Below are 12,246 nucleotides of genomic sequence, written 5' to 3'. Positions count from 1 at the left end.
CAAGGGTGAAATTTTTGGCCATAATTCCAAAAGATATGTTTGCAAACCCAACACTGTTCTCCACCATCCTGACAGTGAAGCTTTGAGGCTGTTTTTCTTCAGCTGGACCTGGGTCCTTAGACAAGGTGGAGGGAATTATGAACAGTTCCAAATAGCAGTCAGTGGAGCACAAAACCTTCAGGCTTTTGATGAAAAGCAAAAAATAAAATTAAAATTTTCTGAAAAAGCCTACAAGAATAGCTGAACTTCATTAATCAGAGGCACTACAAAAGGTGGCAGGTGTGTGCTGACTCCCACTTATCATGAGTTTGAATGTGATTGGTTCATTCTGAACACATCCAAATTCCCAGTGTATAAGACTTGTGTAACCACATTTCTCTAAAAGATTTCTTCTTTTTTTTTTATTTGAGGTGTACAGGTTAACATTAATTATACAACCACAATTCCAATGAAGTTGGGACATTGTGTTAAACATAAATAAAAACAGAAGACAATGATTTTCAAATCATGTTCGACCTATACTTAATTGAATACACTACAAAGACAAGATATTTAATGTTCAAACTGATAAACGTTATTCTTTTTAGCAAATAATCATTAACTTAGAATTTTATGGCTGCAACACATTCCAAAAAAGCTGGGACAGGGTCATGTTTACCACTGTGTTTATCATCTTTTCTTTTAACAACATTCAATAAACGTTTGTGGATTGAGGACACTAATTGTTGAAGCTTTGTAGGTGAAATTCTTCCTTATTCTTGCTTGATGTACAGCTTCAGCTGTTCAACAGTCCGGAGTCTCCGTTGTCGTATTTTACGCTTCATAATGCACCACTCATTTTCAATGGGAGACAGGTCTGGACTGCAGGCAGGCCAGTCTAGTACCCGCACTCTTTTACTATGAAGCCACGCTGTTGTAACACGTGGAGAATGTGGTTTGGCATTGTCTTGTTGAAATAAGCAGGGGCGTCCATGAAAAAGACTTTGCTTGGATGGCAGCATATGTTTCTCCAAAACCGGTATGTACCTTTCAGCATTAATGGTGCCTTCACAGATGTGTAAGTTACCCATGCCATTGGCACTAACACAGCCCCATACCATCACAGATGCTGGCTTTTGAACTTTGCGTCCATAACAACGTGCGTCTTTTCCTCTTTGGCCCGGAGGACACGACGTCCACAATTTCCAAAAACAATTTGAAATGTGGACTCGTCGGACCACAGAACAGTTTTCCACTTTGCTTCACTCCATCTTAGATGAGCTCGGGCCCAGACAAGCCGGCGGTGTTTCTGGGTGTTGTTGATAAATGGCTTTTGCTTTACATAGTAGAGTTTCAAGTTGCACTTACGGACGTAACGCCGAACTGTATTTACTGACATTGGTTTTCTGAAATGCTCCTGAGCCCATGTGGTGATATCCTTTACATATTGATGCCGTTTTTTTCATGCAGTGCCGCCTGAAGGTTCGAAGGTCACGGGCATTCAATGTTGGTTTTCGGCCTTCCGCTTACATGCAGTGATTTCTCCAGATTCTCTGAACCTTTTGATGATATTATGGACCGTAGATGATGAAATCCCTAAATTCCTTGCAATTGTACATTGAGGAACATTGTCTTTAAACTGTTCGACTATTTTCTCACGCACTTGTTCACGCAGGTGAATCTCGCCCCATCTTTGCTTGTGAATGACTGAGCAATTCAGGGAGTCTCTTTTTATACCCAATCATGGCACCCACCTGTTCCCAATTAGCCTGTTCACCTGTGGGATGTTCCAAACAGGTGTTTGATAAGCGTTCCTCAATTTTCTCAGTCTTTTTTGCCACCTGTCCCAGCTTTTTTGGAACATGTTGCAGCCATAAAATTCCAAGTTAATGATTATTTACTAAAAACAATAACGTTTATCTGTTTGAACATTAAATATCTTGTCTTTCTAGTGTATTCAATTAAATATAGGCTGAACATGATTTGCAAATCATTGTATTCTGTTTTTATTTATGTTTAACACAACGTCCCAACTTCATTGGAATTGGGGTTGTAGAAAAGGTTTTCAAATTATTTTTCTTGGTCTCATTTTTATATCACAAAAACCTGGAATTTGAATAGGCGTGTGCAGACTTTTTATAGCCACTGTACCTACTGTGGGTTAGATAGTGGCACTTACTGAGAAATGTTTGCAATCCTAGATTAATAAAAGGGTATTAATACTCCATCAATAAAACCCGAATAAACCTGAGCAGTATAATGCATGTGCATACAAACACAAAGACACACAAAACGTGACTGAAGCCAAGTTGAGTCCCTCTCGTTATCTAAGCCAAGCTGTACATACCTGAAGTTAAGCATGCATGAATATTTTGTCTCAATACATCCACAGAAACATTTCATTCATTTACTTTGAAAACCGAGTAGAAATTGGATTTGAAATGTTTTATAATTGTTCCAAAATTTTAAAAAACAAACTGAAATGAGATATATAATGTTATCGTTTTACAAATTAATATAGTTCCCAGGTGTCTTAATAAAATGTCTGTGACATGCTTCAATGGAAATACATGTTGTCATTTCAGTGGGCAGGCGCTCCAAACACCCATCTACTATTAAAATTAAAAAAGTCACTTTTCCATATGTCCCCTTTAAGTGAACAACTTAATATGTTCTATTGCACCTTTACGAAACACTCAATTGTTGGAAGGAGTTGTTGTCACCAGCAATTAGCCTTTGTCTTCTATAAGGCTATAAGACAATGTTTATATTATAGTCAGGATGCAAGTTAAAGTGATGGTTTCTGTTTAAACAGATCCTGTGGCACTGGCTTTTCAACACCCAAAATGAAAATAAAAGTACTGCCCATGAGAGACAAGATGTATTGGAATGTGTTCATTAAAAGGCAGAGAGTTATAATTATCCATCTACTGAAGGCAACCGCTGATACATTAACCCCTTGTTTAACTTGATGAAAATGTGTTTGAGGATGTGTCTTTGACCCGTTTAAGTGACTGACCGACTGACTGAGGCTCACATGGACACCCCAACAAGCTGTACTTGGGATGAAATTGAGGTGAAAGTTTGATGCAGCATACGTAACTATCAATCTTGTTTATCACAGTTAGATACGATCAGAAAAATTGAAAAACAAACTGACAAACTGAGTTCAAATCAGATCGTAGTGGCTGGTTACAATAGTCTACTCTGTTCTATATTCTAGGCGATTCCAGTTAAGAGTATCGCAGGGAAGATGGGCAGGGGGGATACCTTGGGTTGTTACACAGTGACATTACTGGGAATAACAGAATCAAACATCAGTCACATATTTAGTCACAATACCTTATGTTTGTGTTAGACAAAAATTCTCTGTGTGGAATACTGCGTGCCGACTATAACGAGAACAATCCAAAATGCAATCGCTGTGCTCAACAAGATAAGCCAGTTCTATTTTTATGATGCTTGAACCTTGGCTAGAGTTGGGGGTGTGGAATGAGCTGTGGTGAAAGTGATCTGAGATAGGTAAGGTGTTCGTTCTGATGCCACAAATCTCCTCCTATAGTGATAGTGGATTAAACAATAAAAGGGTTTTCGTAACATAAAAAAATGAAAAGAAGGGGGGGAAAAAATTCAAAACCTTTTCCAGCATTAATGTGCTCTATAACCTGTACAACTCACTTGAAAGAAAATGAAATCTTTTTGAGGGGAAGTTATTTATTTTTACTTCCCTCACTAAACTTTTTTTTTTTTTTTTTGAGTTGTACAGATTGTAGGTCACAATGGTGGAAAAAGTTTTCAATTACTTTCTATTTGTCTCTTTTTATTTTTATTTTTAAAAAACGGTCTTTTGAACAGGGGTGTGTACACTTTTTATATCCACTATACAGGTATCTCCTAATCGATTCATTAACTTTTAAAACCATTGCCTGCTGCATTACCACCTCCCAGACATCATTTAAGGTCACCGCACTCTTCCTCAGTGGTAGGTTTCGACACCAGTGACAAAACAATGTCACATGTATGTTCCCCTTTCTAACGTCTCCCTGAAAATGGCACTGTGGTGATTCACTGGTCATCTACCGTGCCCCCTCGAATTCAGGGTTGGTTGGTAATTCCTCCAAAAAAAAAAAAAAAATGTGTAAAACCCATCATCGTCATCTAACCATGTGATGCTATTGCTCAAGAGTTCATGTTCTTCTTTTGGTAACCCACCAAACTATGAGAGATTAAGAGCACATAAACGTGTATTGCAACTTGAAAGTATGACTAGCAAGACTAAACATATTAGTTTTTTCAATTTTGAGTTAAAATGTTTAAACTTTTTTCAGCCTGTTTTTATTTTTTCATTTTTTTCGGGTCAATTACCCACGGATTTTCGCTATTCGCAGTCTGGCCCCGTCCCTAAAATTCATTCTATGCTATGATACCACTACGGTTTAAAATCTTCAGGTATATTTAAATTCCATCCATCCATCTATTTTCTAAACCGCTTATCCTCACTAGGGTACGGGCGTACTGGAGCCTATCCCAGCTGACTCTGGGCGAGAGGTGGGGTACACCCTGAACTGGTCACCAGCCAATTGCAATTTTAAATGTATATTTTGATTTGTGGGTGTGGTAATAACAGCTTAAGGATAGTGATATTTTAAGTACAGTCTAAACACAACTGCACATGCAATAATCATATAAAGCTATCACCCATTGTTTCCATAACCTGGAACAGTGAATACAGTCCCGATTTTAAACGTGCACACAACGTGATATTCGCTCTTTGTAACAATGCAAATTATTCCATGGCATAGAGGAAAATGTGTGTAGTGGAGGTGCTAAACGCCAACACAATCATAAACCTGTTCACATGCACATGTATGCAAAAACAATGTAGAGAAATGTGCACACAAAGAAAAGACGGATGGGACGCACACACACTGTTACACAACCTTTGAATAACTGAACCACGCGGTTAAATTTGACCAGCGTAACCATAAAAAAAGGTGATAAATCTGCCATCGAACAAGCGTGGGGGGAAACGACGGAACATTTTGCACACGCTGCTTTACGTTACTCTGTGTGGAAAGCCACACTGGTGAGGAAAGCACCAAAACACGTGATAGCATCTACTAATGTCCCGGAGTGGCAGACTATCCGTCTAATGGCCCAGAGTGGTAGACTGTACGTCCGCCTGTGTCGTGGCTCATGGAAACACTTCTCACCCCTTTTTCCTGTCTTTGGGCATTGGGCTGATAAGGCTATGATGGCTTGCGTTACTCCACTTGGGCACTCCCGGGTGGGGGAATCCCCCCCAGGGTGTGTGCGCCCACGGAAAAGGAAGAATAGCACCATTGAGCAGCGTCCCACTGCGACGGCAACCCCCTCCCCCGCACGCCCTCCCTTTCCTTGTGCTCTGACGTACAGTTGCAGCATATTTGGTGACAGTCAGATAAAAGCCTTCCTCTGTTTCCCCTCCGCCTCTGTCTGAGCTCTCCTTGCTCTCCGGTGTCACCAGAGCGCTGAGTGCTACCGCTTTGGCCGGTCCACATAGAGGCCTCATTCAAAGTGACACAATCACTTTTCACTTGTGCTCTACGATAATCCACAGTTCACTACATCTTGGTGCTTGTGTGTCCGTCCCTAAGCCGCCAAGATGCAGGAACGGCTCACAAACTGACTCTTGATCTGAAGGAAGGAACTGTCTTGGCCATAAATCTCACAAGACTGAACGTTATCTCGGCGCAAGACAGCTCCCCCACACCAAAATGGCACTTTGTACTGACCAAGGCCAAAGCATCCTAATCTGCCCAAAGCAGCAATTTGGACTACTGGGGATAATCATTGAGAATTCTACCAATTGTGTGGAAGCGCGATCTTGTAGTAAATGAGGCAAAATGGAGCGCAGCACTAGGCACTGTTGATTCAGAAGAACATAACGTCGCTGTCAGGCGGAATGCTCGAATCTCCAAAACTAGTACTTATCAGGAAATAAATAAAAAAAAAAAAAAAAAACACTTCAAATCACATTATTGAAGTTGGTATTACATTGCTATCAAATACTGTTACGCACCAAATCAACACAACACCTCCCCCATAATCATGTTCAGTCGCTAATTTAATTCACTAAAAACAAAAAATCGCTAATTTATTACACAGTTCTTGATTAGAAATGACTGATATATCGCCGCTGCCAGTCGTGCCTATCAAAGTCTGACCTTGTGCCAAGCCCCCGACAAGAGAAAAGCCTTTCATACTTGACAAAACTCACGACTGTGGTTATGTCATCTTCCCAAACGAATTTCAAAGGTCTACGAGCCAGGAGTGGTTACAAAAAAATAATTAATTGTATTATTTATTTATTTTTTTTATAAACATGAGCTGACTGGACAGTTCCGAAAATTCAAAAAGAACTACACCCAAGACTAGACCGAGGACTAGTGCATCCACAAAGATAAGAACTTAGTAAATAGTCAACCCCATAGATACTCACCTCCGGAATGTGTTTGAATGATATTAGATTGTATTTCCTTTCTTTTGCCAGCATGCCTATTTATCCACAGATTTTCACACATTTTCACAAATTTAATCCATATCCACACTAAATTAAAAGGGTGCATCATGGCATGTGCTCCGTCTCTCCACAAATTGTCATGGTAATTTTTGCCTTATCTTTTGAATTACCGGTAATGAATAAATAGCATAACCTCATCAATAGCCGGATGTCAAGGCTATTATTCATTGCATATAGATGTGATCTGTAACAATAACTGGATCAACACTTTGACTCACCATTCTTTTCAGTGAAGTTCAGTCGTATCCCGCTCTGATCACTTTGATTGAAACCCAGTTTTAGCGACCTGTGGGATAATAAAATCATCATCGGGTAAACATCAGACAGAGGCAAGCATATATTTGCTGTCCTGTCTCACTGCTTGCTGTAGTAAATATATACAGTATATACGTTACATTTTAATTTTAAGCTGCATGGCAGGTTTTGCACATGGTCTCACAGTTCGGAGGTTTGGGGTTCGAATCTCGGTTCCAGCTATTTTGTGTGGCGATTGCATGTTCTCCTCGTGCTTGTGTGGGTTCTTTCCTCCCAGATTCAGAAAAACATGCATGTTGGGTTCATTGAAGACTGTAAACTATCCTTAGATGTAAATGTGAGCGTGAATAGAACTGTTTGTCTTTATGTGCCCTGCAATTGGTTGGTGAGCAGTCCAGCAAGTAAAACTGGCATCTTGTCTACAAGAACCTTCCTTGTACCATGTGTTTCTATGTGTTTTAAATGAATTATACAGCAATTTGGTCAACCATGTTGCTTTTAAATCTGCCCCATTAATAAATTTGGATTATATTGGATTTGGAGGCGGCACGGTGGCCGACTGGTTAGAGCGTCAGCCTCACAGTTCTGAGGTGCGGGGTTCAATCCCCGTCCCCGCCTGTGTGGAGTTTGCATGTTCTCTAAATTGCCCGTAGGCATGACTGTGAGTGCGAATGGTTGTTTGTTTCTACGTGCCCTGCGATTGGCTGGCAACCACTTCAGGGTGTACCCCGCCTCCTGCCCGATGACAGCTGGGATAGGCTCCAGCACGCCCGCGACCCTAGTGAGGAGAAGCGGCTCAGAAAAGGGATGGGGGGGGGGGGGATTGGATTTGGATTGCCTCCATTAAGGAATGTTAAATTACCTTTCAAATGCTCTTTTTTGTTTTATTTCACGTGAGAGAAGAAATGTAAAATCCCGATTTTGATCAGCTTAGCGGCTTTTTAATTAACAAACCAGACATTGTGTGCGTAAACCCCGTCTGAATTTCAATGCAGGAGAACACTGTTCCTTACCAGCACATATGATTCTATTTATAAAGACATGGTCATAATCTTATATTACTCTACTACAGGCCTAGCGGAATAATGGAGCGGCCTAATCTGGATTTACAGGTCACCATGGTGAGGCAGCTAGAGAAAGTCCGGGTGAAACACACAAACAATTGACAACTGAGAAAACTGCTCCTCTGACAGTCTGAATGACTCTAGTGACCTGGACCTGCTCCAGGGAAAGAACATGAACTGATGCAGGGTCACGCTTGTGCAGATGTCCCCCAACAGTAACAACAAATATGAAAAGCCCCTTTTACAAAATAAAGCCACCCTTTCATAAGAATTTGCCTCGGATGTCCTTAAAAAGCAAAGCAGAACAGAACAGAACAAACCATAGGACATGTGACCAATGCCTTATTGAGAGTAATGATCTGACATCTGAATAATAGGTGTACAAATTGTGTTGTTGCACGTCATCAATGTATAAATGCATACACTTCAGGCACTGTAAAATGCAGTGTTAAGTGTGCCCCATTTGCTCGTGATGTGTTGACAATGTAGCTGGCAAGAACCCTGCCATGTGCTGATCGCACGCACATACACAAGTACAGTGTGTCACAAACAAGCTTGGCCAATGCATATTTCCGAAATTTTCAATGCATACTTTCAAGGGTAAATATTAATTTTGGGGGGAGGTCTAGGCTGCCTGGCTGGTGGATGAACAGGGATTTTCTGGGATGTCAAGCCAACATCAGCGTTCAGGGTGGTCATTGGTTAAGAAACAATGGTAAGAACCTCTGAGCGCCATAGTGAATTTACAAAAAAATTGATATTATACAGGGGGTCCTCAGTTTCTGTCCCAACAGCGACAACTTAACATTAATTATACAGGGGGTCCTGAGTGTTCTGTGCCAACAGCGATAACTTAACATGAATCTAATCATGCAGTACATCGCCTATCACTTATCTTCTATACCTTTTTAGGGACGTAGATGAGTTGAAGCCGCGGCACGGTGGCCGACTGGTTAGAGCGTCAGCCTCACAGTTCTGAGGAGCGGGGTTCAATCCCCGCCCCCGCCTGTGTGGAGTTTGCATGTTCTCCTCGTGCCTGCGTGGGTTTTCTCCGGGCACTCCCGTTTCCTCCCACATTCCAAAAACATGCACGTTAATTGAACACTCTAAATTGCCCGTAGGTGTGAATGTGAGTGCGAATGGTTGTTTGTTTGTATGTGCCCTGCGATTGGCTGGCAACCAGTTCAGGGTGTACCCCGCCACCTGCACGATGATAGCTGGGACCTATCCCAGCACGCCCGCGACCCTAGTGAGGAGAAGCGGCTCAGAAAATGGATGGATGGATGAGTTGAAGCCTATACCGGCTGACTTTGGGCTAGAGGTCGGGTAAACCCTTGACTGGGGTCACCAGCCAATCGCAGGGCACCTACAGACAAACTACCAGCCATTGTCATTCTGACCTATGGACAATTTAGACAAACCTAACATGCATGTTTTTGGAATGTGGGAAGAAACCGGATCACCTGGCAAAAACAAGCAAGAACAAGCAAGCGCTGCACAGCTAGGCCAGAACAGAGTTTCAAAGCCTTAACCTCAGAACTGTGAGGCAGACGTAGCTAACCACTCGGAAGATCGGGCATGCATCCATTTGTTGTGCTTGTCCTGTATTTATCTAAACATATCTGCTCATGTTACTTGGATTGCTTTGCTGTCGCTTCAGTGGGATGTATCGGCAGCACTAACTGGATTGCACGTCCAACTGTTCAATGTTTCAGTACTTTTTGCACAACTTTCTGTTCTCCAGCAAGGAGCTGAGCAACAAAATTCACAAGTGTATGATCCAATAAATTTCCCAGGCTCTGACTTTCTGTGCCTCTTCCGGTCTCTCTATATACTGTATGTCTGTTGACATGTGTATGTCCCCATTTCACTTAACAAAAATTGAGATTTTCCATCAAACTTAATATTCACTGTATGAAGTAGATGTGTTGTGCTCTCTTTTTATAAACGCCCAGTGGTCAGGTTCCCACAATTGTTTTTTAAATTGACTGCAAGCAAACAATGTACTTGCAAATAGCAAAATACATGCACTTGGTGACAGGTTGGACATTTCTGCATAATGTTAGCATTTAGCACATTGGTGGACAACAACACGATTCCGTTAGAAATATATTTTTAATTTCTGAAAGTTTTTATATTAATTAATAGTTCTCGTTGACAGAGTGAGCATGTACACTTTGACAACATCCAACCTACACACATACTAAAAATGATCATCTTTGTACTTTATTGGTATGTTTGGCCACTTATCGTAAGACCTCAGAGTTTCATTATTCTGCTGCAGTTTCATGATGACTGAGTGATTCTGATTAGGACATCAGGCACTTCATAGTGATATTGACCCTGTTACACCTTATGGTGATGACACAAATTAAGTTCACCTGTAAATGTTATAGCACATTTCATATCCATTCTGAAAATTTCCCCAAAAGCCGAACATCCCGATTTTTTTTTGTGCCTCCAACCTGACTGTAGCCCAACTGAGGCTAATCTCTTCCCGGAGTACTGACCACAATGAAGCGGCTAAATGCAGCGGCTGTACGCGGCTCCCAAACCTGCCGTGCAACGAACCGAGCCGCGTTTCCCCAACACCGGTCCCCGAGTCCCCGGACAGAGCGACTTAGAAGTGGCGAGATTTAACTCTCGACAGCTGCGGTGTTCGCTTTTGTCCAGTTGCTTTTTTTTCTTTTTTTTGGGGGGGGGGGGGGGGGGGAAGTGTGGTGGCAGCGTCAAATCAGATGACTGTTAAACGGAGCGCAAGCTCAATTTTGGAGGCATTTCAAGCCGGTATCCCGTATCACCTCGGTCGAATGCAAACGGGGACACGCTGTAAGGCTAAAAATACCTGTCTACCACTATATTTGGCTTGGCTGGTTCACAATTGCGACGCTGAAATAGTCGGTCCCGCCCCGGCACAATGAATGGACTCCCTATCAACCTCCAACCTCAGTCTGCCAGGTGCTAAAATTAGCAACAAAGCTTGCGTCAATCACGAGTCTCAGTGCGTCAAGGCTTTCCCCACCCACCGAGGCTCGTCATTGGCCAGAATTAGGACTTTGTCGGAAAATACGCGCCTCGTGATTGGATATTGAGATTTCTTTTATTTTTTTTTTATCAGTGTGCTTCTGAGCAACTGTTTTAATTTTTTGGTTGTCGTATACAAATGCCTGCTTGGCCACGCTTTTTGACTACAACAAAAACAACAACAAAGTTAACCACACGTTTGCCCAAAAAGCGAAATTAGAACAACAAGTATCGGTTCAATATGTGTAAGAACAAATGATTTGGTTACACTTGTTATCGTGTCCATCGCCACAGCAGGCTTGTGTGTTCTGAGAATCTGGTAACAGCATGACAGTGTCAACGGCCTGTACATCCCAATCCACAAACAGAACAGAATCCCACTGAAAAATGTGTGGGGTGACCAGAGCACATGAGATGCCCCGGCAATATTAGAGAGTAGAAACTCTTGCAAGTGTTTCAACTAAATATTGATGTGCACACTGATGTAACCATCAATCATCGTTAGGGATCACCGTGAGCTGGAATCTGGCTTTGGGGCGACATGCATAAGTGATTGACAAACAACCACTCACACTTAAATTCACACATATTGGCAATTTACAGTCTTAAGTAAACCCGACATGCATGTTTTCGGAATGTGGAATGCTGGGAGGCCAGAATACCTGGGGGAAACCCACGCAAGCACTGGGAGAACAAAAACTCAATGCAATGTTATTTCATTGAATATAACACATTAGACTTCGATGTCAACAAAGCTAAACCAAAAACCATGTATATTACTAGCGTTCAAAAGTTTGGGCTTATTAACATGTTCATTATTGGCAATGTTTTCTTGTTAATCATCAACAGTGGTGGGTAGTCTTGTAGATTTGCAGGTATGTAATTTACTTGACTATGTATTTTTACTTTTACTCTCTACATTTGTAAACAGGTATTTGTACTTTCTACTCCTTACTTTGTCCAAATAGGCTTGTTACTTTTTTTATCCTTCGCAGAGTATGATTTAATGTAAAAAAAACTAAAAATAAAAACACAAACAGAGTGAGGTAAAGTCAATTGTAGTTTAGATGTTAATTGACTGAGAACTTGTGGTCTGATACGATGGGAAAAAACAGGGACAGCAGCACTAACAACTATGCGACAACAGATTCAGAGAAGCAAGACATTCCCCATCTTCGGTATTTAAGAGAATTGTTTGATGTACTTAGCTCCAATAAGGATTTGTGGTGAATACAAACGTGTCCTGTGCCAGCCGAAAAACCACAAGCTTCTGGGCGTTCAAAAATGCTCCTTCTATTTAGAAAAAAAAAAACACACGTAAAGAAGTCAAGCATATCGAGTCCGTTTGCAATGTTAGCCTGT

The 12,246-nt window shown here is 41.5% G+C and overlaps 1 long non-coding RNA gene across 1 annotated transcript in view; it reads right to left on the bottom strand.

The window, feature by feature from the left end:
- The window catches only part of LOC133480107 (uncharacterized), a 34,032-nt gene extending 23,246 nt beyond the window's left edge, over positions 1-10,786 (bottom strand). The window contains exons 1-2 of the long non-coding RNA XR_009789185.1: positions 10,371-10,786; positions 6,760-6,827 (exon numbers count right to left, since the gene is read on the bottom strand). This is a non-coding gene — a long non-coding RNA (uncharacterized LOC133480107). The remainder of the gene's footprint in view (positions 1-6,759; positions 6,828-10,370) is intronic.
- Positions 10,787-12,246: the final 1,460 nt, after the last annotated feature.

This window comes from Phyllopteryx taeniolatus, chromosome 6 (assembly GCF_024500385.1).
Source record: "Phyllopteryx taeniolatus isolate TA_2022b chromosome 6, UOR_Ptae_1.2, whole genome shotgun sequence".
Lineage (NCBI taxonomy): Eukaryota > Metazoa > Chordata > Actinopteri > Syngnathiformes > Syngnathidae > Phyllopteryx > Phyllopteryx taeniolatus.
The sequence above is the reverse complement of the archived record's forward strand: the minus strand, read 5'-3'. Positions and strand labels throughout refer to the sequence as shown.